Source organism: Leguminivora glycinivorella, chromosome 2, assembly GCF_023078275.1.
Source record: "Leguminivora glycinivorella isolate SPB_JAAS2020 chromosome 2, LegGlyc_1.1, whole genome shotgun sequence".
Lineage (NCBI taxonomy): Eukaryota > Metazoa > Arthropoda > Insecta > Lepidoptera > Tortricidae > Leguminivora > Leguminivora glycinivorella.
The window spans coordinates 33,407,792-33,422,857 of record NC_062972.1 but is presented as its reverse complement, the minus strand read 5'-3'; positions in this window follow the sequence as shown (position 1 = coordinate 33,422,857).

Genomic DNA, 15,066 nt, shown 5'->3' with positions numbered 1-15,066 from the left:
CAAAGAACGCCATGCAGGTGGAATGTGTCGAGCCTCCACTTGCACTTCGTAGACAGTATCTTGCCGATAGGTTCCTCATAAAGGCTCTCTCCAACTCCAATCACCTGCTGATCCCACGCTTGCGGTCTCTTGCTTTAACGGTCACTGAAAACCCATATTGGATGCATAAGCCATTCCCTAACATCATAATAAGTTTTTCTAAAATAAATAACATAAACCCTTTTATAATGTACAGCTCAGGAACAAACCCCATGTATGAATCAAAATTTGAAACTTTAATTTTCTCCCCTCATATCATTTTGGATCTGGGAATATACAAGGATGACCCAGGAGCGCAGAGTAAATTCAACAACCTCTTAAAAAAATGGCCAGGATACTTACCAGTGTTTACTGACGCTTCCAAAATAGATTCCGCAAATTGTGTTGGATCAGCAGTAGTGATTCCCAAATATAACATTGTCTTAATGTTCAAGTGCCCTCCACAGTCCTCGATATTTACAGGTGAAGCTGTTGCTATCTTAGAGGCTGTAGCATATGCTGACTCCCATAATATACAAAAAGTGATCATTTTCTCTGATAGCAGGAGTTGCCTTCAAGCTATTATGGGCAATCAGTTCAAAATGAAGACAAAGTACCCATTGATTCTGCAAATAAAGGCTTTGTTAAGAAAATGTGACACAAAGGGATTAAAAATTACTCTTGCATGGATACCCAGCCATTGTGGTATTGACGGTAATGAATCTGCAGACTCATGGGCAAAGAAAGCTATTGAGTTGGGATCACCAGGCTACAACAGTATATATAGTTCTGACCTTCTTAGCAATGCTCAAACTGATTTAGTCACCACATGGCAAAACCGTTGGAATTCTTCCAGACTGGTAGTAGGAAAACATTATGGGCGCATTCAACAGAAGATTACTCGTAAGCCATGGTTTTTCAGATTTCGTACTCAGCCAAAATGGGTTACCTCAACAATATGTCGGTTACGCCTAGGACCAGTTTGTACGCCTGTGTTCCTTGCTAAGATACATGTCCGGGATACTTCATTGTGCGAATGTGGGTTGGACGAAGGCACGGTAGATCACATTTTCTTTTCTTGTTCGAGATTCAATTACTCTTTGTATGACGTTTTACCTGTTACTATTCCGCGTCCTGTTAATTTCAATACACTTCTCGCTCTTATGGATCCTCCCTTAACGGCAATTCTAATTAAGTATATACACGTACATAACATAAAACTGTAAACTTCAGTCTTAGTCATTGTTAAAAATATCATATATAATTTATATAATATATATTTCTATGTTTTTTCTTCCTCTATTTCATCCGCTATGTTGCTTGCTTTAACAAACTGTCATCCGCTTCCCGCTCTTTTTCACTAATGTTGGTACAGTGTCATATGTGTTATGTAATATGTTTTGTTTTTGTCTGTGTCGTCCATAACGTTGTTTTTTTTTCGTTTTAGGTTCCCAACCTATCCTTCCAAAAACATTATCAAAATTTCACCGAACACTCTCGTTAAAAAATAAAAAACAAAGTCAAAAGTCTTCACCTCGACATTGGCAGAATTCACCCCGCTTAAATTAGCGAGGAGTAAAAGCCATGAAAGAAAAAAAAAAAAAAAAAAAAAACCACAGGGGCACATGCGCGTTAACTAATAAAGCTAAGATGTCGATGTTTGGCATATTATTGCTTTAATAGAATAGCTTTTAATTAAAACATATACTACATATATGTTTCAAAAAAATACCCCTAAACCCGCAGGCGATTTGAAATTCCTGGACCTTGGTTTTGAACTTTAAAAAATATGTATGGCACTTTTTTTAATGAAAAAGGAGGCAAACGAGCAGACAAGTCGCCGATGGTAAGCGATCACTGAGAAGTATTGGAGGTGCGTTGCCAGCCTTTTAGATGGGTGTACGCTCTTTTCTTGAATGTTTGAAGGCCATATCGGTCCGGAAATACCGCTGGCGAGTGGCGAAAATTCATTCCACAGTTCAGCTGTGCCGGGCAGGAAGTTTCTGGAGAAACGCACAGCAGTGGACTACCAGCTATCTAAGTAAATCGCGTAGGGCGATGGCGGAAAGAAGCGGTAGGGATTAATCCACTGCACTATTTTAAGGCACTGGACTATTTAAGTATTTATACATATATATATTATGAAATCCTCTACAACCTGTAATGGTTTTTTTTATACTACGTCGGTGGCAAACAAGCATACGGTCCACCTGATGAAAAGCAGTCACCGTAACCTATGAACGCCTGTAACTCAATGAGTGTCACATGCGCGTTGCCAACCCATTAGAAACTTGTACACTCCCTTTTGCTGTATTAAGTACACAGCAAAAAGGAGTGTACAAGTTCTAAGGAGGGTTCGGGTTGCCGACGACTCAAAGGACATTAGACAGAACAAATTAGTTCCGTACGTAGGGTTTTATGGTGTTCATAAAATCAGGAATCTTACTTATCACTCATTGTCACTGCGTCAAAAAGTAAAGTACAATTATTAACACGTCACAATGCTAACACGTAAAAGTACAATTTTATTAACACTCAAGTACAATGGTAACATTGCTAACGCATGTAAATGACAGTCTCATATAACCTGTCATTTCCATTCACAAGTAACGTTTCTAACCGGTCCCCATACTGGTACAACTTAGTAAGTGTCATCTAAAAGGAAAGGCATAGACCATATGCTTAAATAGACGTCTCAGTTGCACAGGACTGGGTAGGTACTTTAACCCCTATACATACATATAAACCATTAGCCTGGTTAACTCATTTTCAAAACCGTTTAATAAAAATGTAGAATGAAGATTGTAGTACAGGATATACGTGTATTTTTTTTAGGTACATATATTTTTTTTACATATAAACTTGAGTTTGGTATTGCATTCACAAAACTTGACTGGATGGCCAAGATAACAACCAAACGTTTGCAGAAAACGCACCAACACATATTTCTATTGGTTGGGATAATAGTAGCGTTTTGTTTTCTTTATCTGCAAAGGATTATCATTTTGTTGGATACTGAGCTATCCATTCATACTCTCAGATAGATTAGAAACCTGAAATCAACGAAAAATAAAGAAATAAGATTGTGGATTACCTAATTTATTTATACATCCCGATGCTCATCTCATCTGTTCTGAACCAGCCCTAATTTTTACTACCACACATTTTCAGGTATCTATTTAGGTAACAATGGTAAGATTAAGATTAAGGCAGTCGCTTTTGGAAAACTAGTGTCTTCGCTAAATTTTTTGATTAGTTTTCAAAGCGCCCCCAAGCTCCTATGAGGGATAAACGCAAGGAGGATGATGATGGTATTTATTTAAGATGATCTTTATGCTCCTATAGAATTCTTGCGGTGTCTATTTCAATCTGGTCTTCCAGGAAATGTTTTTTAACGCTGCCAATAGAACTTTATCAAATTCCTATCAAACACAATCACCAGATGCGAATATGGCTTTTATTACCCATGAATTATGAGTGGTATTGCAAATAATGTTGGGTCAAGATAGGATTTTTTTAAATAAATGTAAAAGGAGACATCGTTTATCGGTCTTTGCCAGTTGAATTTTCTCTTCGCACGGTTTCTTTAATTTTTATTAGTTCTAGAATCTAGATATCCGCATAGGTAAGGCCAGGCCCTGTAGCCGAGTGGCATTTTTGCAACGCCAAACGCCGCGGAAATGCAATCTATAAGAAAATATTATATAACAGAGAAATATAGGTATCATAATATCATCGGTCATTAAAAATTCAAATCTATGTACTCATTTACAGAGTACAGGGGGTTATCTAACAAAAGGTTTCTCAATTTGCGCTTAAATGCTTCGTCACATGGCTCATTTCTCAGATCGGCAGGTAAGTGCTCGTAGTAAGTAGGGCCGATGACTCGAGGGTTCTTTCTTGAAATAACTATTCTGCTAATACAACTTTTTCAATTGATTTCAGCACAACATTATCTAATGGAGTCAAATCAAAACTGTCCAAGATTGGAATATGTATTTGTAATTTAAGAAATCGAATCCAAAGCAAACAAGACTTATAAAATCGCCGCAACAGAAATTTTCAACAATGTAAACAAATTATTATATAAAATATCAACATTTTAGCACAATTTTATTATTTTAAAGGTTGAGTATCATAATGTGAGATAAATTGATTAAATAACATATGGATTTAGCCAGTATCTGACGAGTTAAAATGGAAATTAAAGACATTTTGACTACAAGGTTTGTTTACATTGTTCACAAATTCTATTGACGACGACTTTAGGGCATTCTATTTTGACAGATTTTAAAGTTAGGCAGGTACCTACTATGTTATTGTATTATTTACAAGCTGGACCAACTCTAGATTATCAGGCGTATTTTTACTTTTAGAGATGGTTTCTCAAAGGACTCTTGCCTCCTTCAATAAAAACAATCAAAAAACATTTAAATGGCGACCAAATTTAATACAAAACCCTTCCAAACGGATAACGAACTCCTAGAAACCCATTAAATAGGCGTTTTTTACAAAACTACATCAATCACTCCGTGGACACATATTTCTATTCGATTAGTAGCGGCGCCTTTGATATTGCTTCATAAAAACTGGACATGTAGGAAAGGACTGTGGGGAAAGGGTTCCGTGTATTGGCGAGGTGTGTGGAGTGGTGCCGATTTTCTCAAATTCATAGAATGGAAAACAAGCATTAATTTTTAACACGACAAGCTGTGTAAGGGTTAAGCAAATTTCATAATTTAATCGATGTTTGACGTTAAAAAATAAGTTCAGTAGTTCTCGAAAAGTTTGTACAAAAATTAAGGAAAAAGTTAAATTTGTTTTTTTTTATTCCTTTTTTGTTACCAAGATTTATTTCATGATGGAGATGAAGTTTTATTTGGTGGTTAAGGTTCTCTAGTATCTATATTTTCTTAATTATAACAATTGTCCTGCATATATCTTACGAAAGTCGACTTATATCACTAAATGTTGGTAACAAAATAGGATCAATTAAAAGCTGACGTGGCTATATTTATACAAACTTTTTGAGAACTGCTGAGTTACATGATATTTGCATATGCACCGAGGCTGACGATGACGACTTAGCTATAGCCAGGTAAATCTAATTCGAGTAAATCTCTTAACGGTGGTCAGTATAGGACATAGAAATGCAAATAATTAAAATTCAAATTTTATTCATACAAAATAATTCTGCAACGGATCTCTATGAAACTACCTCATAACGTAAGGAAACCATTGATTTGGATTTTGTACCGCTGTGTATAATTTGGCTTGATTATCTTGAATGAATGAAGAACAATTGAGCCCCCTAATCTAGCGTCTCGCGAGCGAAGCGTCGGGCCAAACGCCAACTGTATGGAAAACTACGCCGCGTCGACGTCGCGCCGACGCGGCGTCACTAGCGTCAGGCTTTGCCACACGGTATGCCCGACGCTACGCTCGCGAGACGCTAGAAGTGGGCTTAAAGCTTTTATGTCGCTTAAATTGTATAATTGTAATGTTTTTAGTAAACTTTCTTTAAATAGGTAAATAAATAAAATTTCTACCACCGACATTTACCATTAGAGTAATTTCCACAACGGATGACTTTGAAAATATCTAATATCTACTAAATCAGAAGCTTTATGTAGTTTATCAAGAGGTATTTGTCAAATATTTATTTATCAAAACTATCTTCCAAGTTTTCGAAATAGGTAACCCGACCATTTTATTCAATATACTCTATGGGTAACCCTCTTTCCCGTGACACAGAACCAATAAAAAGATTCTTCAACTTCAGAAGACAAAAATATGTTACCCAGTAACCTAGTCAAGTATACATTAAGATACGAATATGAAATAAAAACCTCAGAACAGGTCAATATGTCTGTTATCTTTATCCCCCACAGGGTCAAACTTGACTCTGATCCTCTAAATCTCAGGTTACACGAAAAAACTAAAGAAAGCTGTCATTTTAATAGCACGAACTTATTTTTATCAACGGCTAAAATTATAACACGCTTCGTTCCTTACAAAAATGTGTACTGGCTATAGACCTGTAGCGACACTGACGGCAAAACTAAATTTGTTTCTCTACAAAGTTATTATTACCGGTGGTCATAATTAGTAACTAACATAATCTCATACTAATTTTACAAAACGCGCGACGCTAACGACACACTCAACCGCAGATATAACTTTGTATTTTTCACAAATGTGAAATACAAACTTATATTTTGCCGGCGGCGCTTAAATTTCAGACTTAAATATTTCCTTATAATTCTCATACTAAGTGGCGCCAACGTTGAGTTTTAAATTCAAATATAACTTTGTAAGGAATACCAAAAACAACCTATCATAAAATTTGGTGAGGTTTTAGATAACCCGTCAAATGAGATGTGGGTTTCTAGTTATGAGGTGATAGCCAGGGAATGTTAAGGCCCTTAAAGGAGAAATGATAAGGGTGTGATAAAATGGTACATTAGTAGGATTCTCACGTAGGTATTATGTTACATATGTTAGTGGATATTGCTAGTTAAAGTTCGGTCAAAACCCGATATCAATTAAAATTAATTTACGAAGCATCACGAGTACAATTTTGCTTCGTTTTCTGTAGGTTTCTGCTAAAAACCATGCTTTCCCAGAAAGCGGATCTTCTATTTTGGTTCCGGAAAAAAACGGGTTTGGGCCCGACCCCACAAATTTATTGATAGGTACATATTTTTCAGTACACATGGTGCTTTATTTCCGCACTCGTGCGCAAAGTGTGGCTCATTACTTGTTATGTCGAAACCAAGAGCTATATGTACTGAAAAATATCGTAAAATACAGGCGCGTAGAGGAAATTCGTAACTTATGTCGATTTATCGCCACTCGTTTCGACTTTCCTCTTTTTCGCACTTGTATCGTAATGTTATTATTATTTGTATGTCTTACCATATCTCGGGACCATGGGGTCCCGGACTTTTGGGAGGCATGTGTGATGCTGTGGGGCCGAAGCCAACAGCACAGAGGCCCTTTTAGACACTTTAATATAAAGGCAAGGGATTATTATTACAATTCCCGGCAACCTTCAAATCAAGACTGAACAGGCATCTTCTGGGCGAGCTCACTCCATCGTAGGCCACGTCTTTGCCTTTGGCTAGTCTGTGGTCAAGAGTAAGCCCATTTATAATAAAAAAAAAAAAAAAAATTATGAACCTATTGTGTACCATTGCTGGGCAAACGCCTAAATGTACTAAAGTAAATAGTTTTAAAAGGGTAATGAATATGTTTACGTCTATGGCTACATAGGCAATACTAGACGGGTAACAATCTAGTTTACATCCGAAAAGATTGACACTTGACACTACGCTCTTGACACCTTGGTCAAGTGGTAAAAGGTCAATAAGGCGTCTGTTCCACAGGCGGCGGGAAAACGATTAGTTATGTAGCCAATTCAAATTCTCGAGAGCTTGCAATTTCATACTTGTAAGTCTTGTAACCAAGGATTATTGTTTATATACAATACAATACAATACAATACAATACAATACAATACAATACAATACAAATACTCTTTATTGCACACCTCAATACGCGAAACAACATAGCAAGTATAAACAACAACTTAAGAGGTAAAACAAGAGGCGGTCTTATCGCTAAAGAGCGATCTCTTCCAGACAACCTAGATAAAAGAGTTATTAATTAAAAAATGTTATTATTCTATAGATGAGTTTTTCAATGATACAATCTTAGACATGTAAAATAATATATAATAGAAAGAATTAAATAATATATCAGTAAATTTATAATTTTAATAATCCAATTGATTTCTAATTTATTATTGCATACAATTAGGTTTTTTATTATTGCATTTCAATTTAGTTATTTATTGTTGACATTTATATCATTAATGAAGTATTATTTATTAGTATTAATTAAGTAAAACCTAAAAATGGAAATGTTTATAAATTAAATTGAATTAAAATGTATACCAATAAATTTTATCAATTTCAAAATAAATTTTGCCACTACATGTCCGTGTAATGTTGCTTAAAATGCATGTGATTTAATAGTACATTACATCAGAGGCCGGGAAAATGAGGATTTCCGGCCAAGTGGGTATATACGGATAGGGATACGAGGCCGGGAATCCGTTTTCGCGCCGAGGCATGTATAGTGCTTTTCTCAAACATACAATGAAATAAAAAAAAATGCTCTAAAGGACAATATTTTATAAGAAAAAGTTACTATGCAGGCCTAGGCCTGAAAAATAATATGAAATCCCTTTACAGTCCTCTCGAGTTGTTGCGCCCAAAAAGCGATACTTCCCAGCCCATTTTAAGGAACGTAAAGACAATATTTCATTGCATGTTTGAGAAAAAATCCATTTTATATAAATAATTATAGTTTTAGTCTTAGTTAAGTAAGTATATTGCTGTATACCCTAACAGGGTTCATGTGATCTTTTGCTGTAAATAGCCTATTGTAAGACCTTGAGTAACACATGATTACAAATGCAATAAATGAATTATGAATTATATAGAATTTACATACTTCATACTAAGGGCCAGTTGCATCACTTGCATCAACCATATTTGACAGACACATCATCCTCACGTAGCAGACGTCTATGGAACTTCCCATACAATAAAATTTAACGAACCCTTTAAGGCTGCTTTCAAAAAAAACGTCAAAAGAATGTAAAATTGATAGTTTTAGTCGGTGAAATACTACACTTTCCGTTATCCAATAGATTTATTTAATTCAAGTTCCAGTTAGAGCATCTTATTATCTTGATTTTTATAAGACTGGATTTTTGAAAACTAACTCACTAAATTAATTATGAATTTTTCTCTAATGCACGTTTAGAAAAACGCACGTATAGAGCTGAATCAGTCGATCTTATTTGTAAAATTTGGACAATTTTGAATATTAAAACGGGTAAATTTATAATTCGTATATCCTGTACCACAATCATTTCAGACTAGATTTTTATTTTAAGTTTTTGAAAAAGAGTAAACTAGCCTACGGCGAATGCAATTTTTTTTCAGAAATTACCCAAAATTAAGTGACAATTTCTTTGAAAATCTACATCACATCGAAGTAAGTTTTGTACTAAATTAATCTGCAACGTTAACTTAAATTGCTGTTATGCCTTAGTGATTATAAATTTCTATTATTGATTTTTGCCAATTTTTTGAAAACGAGCCTTCACCGGTACAATTATTACCACTTTTGGACATTTTCTCATATTTTGTTAGACCAAGTAGAAAAAGTCCTATAATGTGATATATATTTATAAACTACTCGCAAAGCCCTTTAATTTGATACTACACACGGTATGATCAAGCGCTCGGTTGCGATTTCACTATTTTTAACACGAAAGCCCTCTTAACGGTGACAGACGGTTTGGTGCAACCGGCCCTAAGAGTTGTACTTCGATTTTTAGCGCCACCTATTAAATACTATCATAACTGAGCATTTCTTTTTTTTGACATTTTTATGAGGTGTGATATTTTTGAAAAGAAAATGCTATTTCTACTTACAATTACTATTAGCTTTTTCAATCCTCGCTGTTCCAAAAATTGTCCCATACGATTTTTTTCTTATTTTGTTACCATTTTCCATACATGTTGTATGGGGTAACAAAAGAGGAAAGTAACAAAAATGTATGGAAATTATGGGACACTTTTTGTCTCCCAGTGAGATTGAAAGTAATGATTCTGAGTACAATTGACCTTAAATTCCCTAAAACAATCAAATTTTTTTTATTGGCAATAAAAAAAAAGAATTTCTCAACTACACTGATGATGATACTACCTACAATATGTATTTTTTTAAATGTGTATTGACATGATATTATGATTTTAAAATAAATAAATATATCTGAAAATATGATTTTGGCCACTTCCAGGCTGCGCCATCAGCGTCATCTAGTTTTAAGCTTAAAAGTCCCATACATTTCGGGGGTACGCCCTTTTGTATGGGCTTTGTCAGTCCAGTATTAAATCGTTCTTGCTTGTAACGAAAAAACCGTTATGCCATTCACTTGCAACGGGTGGTGTTCTTGGTCGATGGTAATTGCTCTCCTGAAGTAGAGCACCAATATTTGACGAATTGTGCAATGTTATGGAACACAGAATGGCATACCCTGCGGGGCGCACCGTCTTCCAAAGGCTTGAATCGTCATTTCATTCGCACCTTCGCACCAAGAGGCAGAACCAGTATGTCATATTTGAGCATTTTTAATTTTTTTGCCATTTTTTTTATTTTGATTTTTTTAGGGAATTTTAGGTCAATTGCACTCAGAATCACGAGTACTTTCAATCTCACTGAGAGAAAAAAAGTGTCCCAGAATTTCCATACATTTTGTTACTTTCCTCTTTTGTTACCCCACACAACATGTACGGAAAATGGTAACAAAATAAGAAAAAATCGTATGGGACAATTTTTTTAACTACTAGGATTGAGAAAGCTAGTGATTCTGAGTAGAAAGAAATAGCATTTTTTTTTTTTCAAAAATATCACATTTCATAAAAGTGGCGAAAAAAGAAAATGCTCATTTGCATACAAATCGAGATTGTACAGTACAAAGTTAAACCACGGCAGCGGACACCACTCTGAAGTTCAGAGCAGTGTGTTCAATGTTCTTTTCCAGTTTGAACCAGTCTTTTAAGACTGAACTTTGCAACTGTTTCTAGACTTATGACCTGGTGACCTATGCCTTACCTTTACACTAAAACAAAGTGCAACAGTTGATTCCTCTTCTTCCATGCTATTATAGGACATTCTTACACAGATTGACTGAATCCTTCGATAAGCTCAAAAGCTACAAGAAGGCTTGTGTTGTGGGTACCTAATACCTACTCAGACTCAAACGAAGCAATGTCACAAGTGATATTGTGCCATTGCCAATGGGCGAGGACTATAAGCGAGAAGCAATTAGGCGACTTAAACAATGGTTTAAGTCGCCTAATTGCTTCTCGCTTATAGTCAACACTGACACAGTTGCCTAACCCTTCCTTCTCAAGAAAGCGGGTTCCTTGAACCCGTCAAACGTCCCGTTCATTTATTGACTGTTGACATTGTTTTAACACTTGCACTTTTCCGGGTTAAGTGTTAGTGGCGGTAAATATGTATGGGCAAATCAGATCGGTATGATTGAGAAATTGACTATTAAACTTTTTTTTACTTTGCTTTTTGAAGGTTCGCAAAGCGGAATAAAAAAACTAAAAGATTTTTAAAATCTCCGTATAAAAGATCTTATTGATTTTTTTTCTAAAGTTCTCCTTATTTCTATAAAACAGGTCAGTTTGAAGACTTTCTCTATATAGGTAGAGGAAAACGAACATGGATCCATAACAGCCTTACCTGTATTAAGTATGATAAAAATTAGCTTTTTTTATTTTCAGAGAAACGTTTCGATTCCTATTTTGTTTAAAAATACAATAATTTAAAATACTAGCCATACATAACGTTACGAAATGCAAGTGGGTGAAGATTCTAGACATAAATATGTAAAAAAACTGTAGGTCATAATCATAATGTATTGCCATACGTATAAATAAGAAATAGATTTCAATAATAACTGGCTATTTTTAATTGTTTTCCCCATAATTGATGAAATCAGGTGTTTCTTTGCGGAAATCCTAGTTACTTAAAATCTAGATGAAATAGATGCAAATCTGGATGACAGGATATAAGAAGGGATCATGTTTTACTCACTTAAGATGATACAGGAGCAAAAATGCTAAAATGGAAAGAATTCTATAATTCATTTATACTACTTGCATATTTTTTAAATAAAATATTCATTGGAATGTATAACTGAAATCATATTTCGAATCACTGCTTATTCACAAATGGCAATATTCAAATTCAAGTTCTGACAGCTTTTAGAGCTTTTCAGAAACTTACGGTTACTGTTCGGTTATTCCGCTCTCCAACGACACTGAATCACTTTCTTTGTCTTTTACAATTCGGATTAAAACCAGCTCAACAGTAGAGTCCGCTTATTATTTCATCAACACTACGAAGACCTGAGGCCAGCGAAGATTTTACATGTACACCTTTAAATTTGGGAATTTTAGTTAAATATAGATACTAGTGTTATTAACCAGATTTATCGAAAAAAATTGTCCATAAAGAACAACTCAGTTAAAAAGATATTGCGAAAAAAACTTTAAAATCGAGGTTCCGCTTTCGACTATTTCCTCCTCCAAAACTTGATCAATCGGAACGAAATTTGAGAATCTTAATAACAATGAAATAATCTGTGTCGGACAGTTTAGTTTTTTTGGCTAATTGTTACCAATCTTGAGTATCACACCTTTTTTTGCACCAAATTGAAAAAGGTCGTTTTTGGAAATTTTTGATTGGCTCTAGCGTCTTCAAAAATAAAAATATCAAATAAAATCAAAACGGTCCGACTGGGATAAAAATAATAACAATCTGTGTTGAAAAAATCGTTGCTCTATCTTCAAAAACCAGGAAGGAAATAGTCGAGAGCGTTTGTATGGAGAATTGACCCCTCCTGTATCGTCTTAAGAAGAGGCACCGGCGCAGAATCTATTGTTTTTTAGAGAATAGATCATTTACCTATATATGTAATATTTTCATAATAAACCGTTGTATATTTTAATAGTGTTTTATGCACGTTTCCCATGTTTTGATCCATCAATAGTATTGTCTTCCCCTTGCAAGACTTGCACGTGAACGATCGCTCTGATTATATAATAACTCGGCAATCTGCAACCAGTGGTCATGGAACGTGATCGTCACAGAGACGATGATAATAAAGACTGCCAATACAGCAACAAACCATCTACGTGGCAGGAATAAAGAGGGCTGATAGGCGATAATGTGCCATCCCACATACATTTTGCAATAAAATGTGAACTCTAATCGTCAAATTTTTAAGTTGACATTTTATTGCAATATGCATGTGGGACGAAGATGACTCATTATTGCGTACCTATCAGCTTATAGCTGATGTGTGTGATGTGAGTGTGAGAATAGTGAGATCGAGAATATAATATGGTTTAAAATGAACTTCATTTGTGGTATAAGGATGCGGGCCTTGGGGCCAACCCTAACTCGTCGCAAGGATCTCATTGAACACAGGTGTTTTTGAAAATTATTGACTACTTATGAATTATATCTAATCTTAGTGTACAAAAGTTCCGCATTTTGGTACATATTTTGGTTTTGGTAAGACAATTGCCGTCATTTAGCAGCTGGACAAGTGGACACATCAGTATTTATAACCACAAAAGCTCGAGAACCTTTACTTACCTTACATTACGTACCTACACAACACTCCACACAACATTTCTGTTTAGAGTTTTGAATGATTCGCGGTTATTTTCATTACACTTATAATTACAGTGGTAACGCTGAAAGTAAACACAGCCGACGCACGCGAAGGAGGGTAGATCGCGCGCTGTCTACGCAACTTTGACATCCACCCGCCTTCTTCAGTTTTCCGTGATCATGATGCATGCAACTGCGTCGAAATATCGGAAGCTCGACAAAAATCAAAAAGGTAATCACGGTTTATTTCCCGATGAATATAAGTTTTATTTTTGTTTAGTACAAACTCCTACAGACAGTTTTCTGCAAGTCTCATGGATTTTTAAACAAGTCGATCTCAGTTGGATCAACTAACGCGTAAACATTGATAGTAATTATGATTCTCTCGTCTCTGTTCGCACCTTGAATCGAAATATAAGTGATCTATCATAACACTTGTAATGTAAACCTTGTGAGTCTGTCTAGGTCATGGTCTTCCTTGGCGGTCGCATTCATAAATCTGATCTTTATCTTCCGGGTTCTGGAGAGCGCTGGTGGCCTAGCGGTAAGAGGGGGGGTACGTGGGACTTTCAATTCTGAGGTCGTGAGTTACCCTCAAACCTTCAAGAGTGTGCGTATTTATTAAGGCCGGCAACGCGCTTGTAACCTTTCTGGTATGGACTATTCAGTATCCATGGACGATAAGTATTTCACTGATATAAAAGGTTATGTTACGCCTGCTCGTTATTAATATTTATGCCTCTTTTACTATGATACACCAGTAATACCCGACTGTCCAATGTTTTTTTAACACGCTTTTATTAGGTCGTCGTGTATGTAACTATGTATGTAATGGAATCTAAGGAAGCTAATTTAACCATCTTCCAGGAGTCGTAGCGTAATGAAAATTGGCAGCTATATGTAGTTCCGATGACAATACAATAATATGGTACTGTTGAGCTGATCTGATGATGGAGTCAGAAGATATGAACTGGAACTACATGATGGAACATCGTATCATAGCCGTTTTTGGGTTTCTTAGAAAAGTCTTGTAATGAACATTGACTACAATTAGGTTTCAAGGTCTGATGATGAAGCCGAAAGATATGAACTGGAACTACATGATGGAACATCGTATCATAGCTGTTTTTGGGTTTCTTAGAAAAGTCTTGTAATGAACTTTGACTACGATTAGGTTTCAACTAGTTTCAAGGTCTGATGATGAAGCCGGAAGATATGAACTGGAACTACATGATGGAACATCGTATCATAGCTGTTTTTGGGCTTCTTAGGAAAGTCTTGTAATGAACTTTGACTAAAATTAGGTTTCAAGGTCTGATGATGGAGCCGGAAGATATGAGCTGGAACTACATGATGGAACATCGTGTCATAGCTGTTTTTGGGCTTCTTAGAAAAGTCTTGTAATGAACTTTGACTAAAATTAGGTTTCAAGGTCTGATGATGGAGCCGGAAGATATGAGCTGGAACTACATGATGGAACATCGTGTCATAGCTGTTTTTGGGCTTCTTAGAAAAGTCTTGTAATGAACTTTGACTACGATTAGGTTTCAAGGTCTGATGATGGAGCCGGAAGATATGAACTGGAACTACATGATGGAACATCGTATCATAGCTGTTTTTGGGCTTCTTAGAAAAGTCTTGTAATGAACTTTGACTACGATTAGGTTTCAAGGTCTGATGATGGAGCCGGAAGATAAGAACAGAAAAAAAGGGGGGGGGGGGGGGCTCGAGGGGGAAGTATGAAAGAAAGATAAACGTAGTATTTAAAAA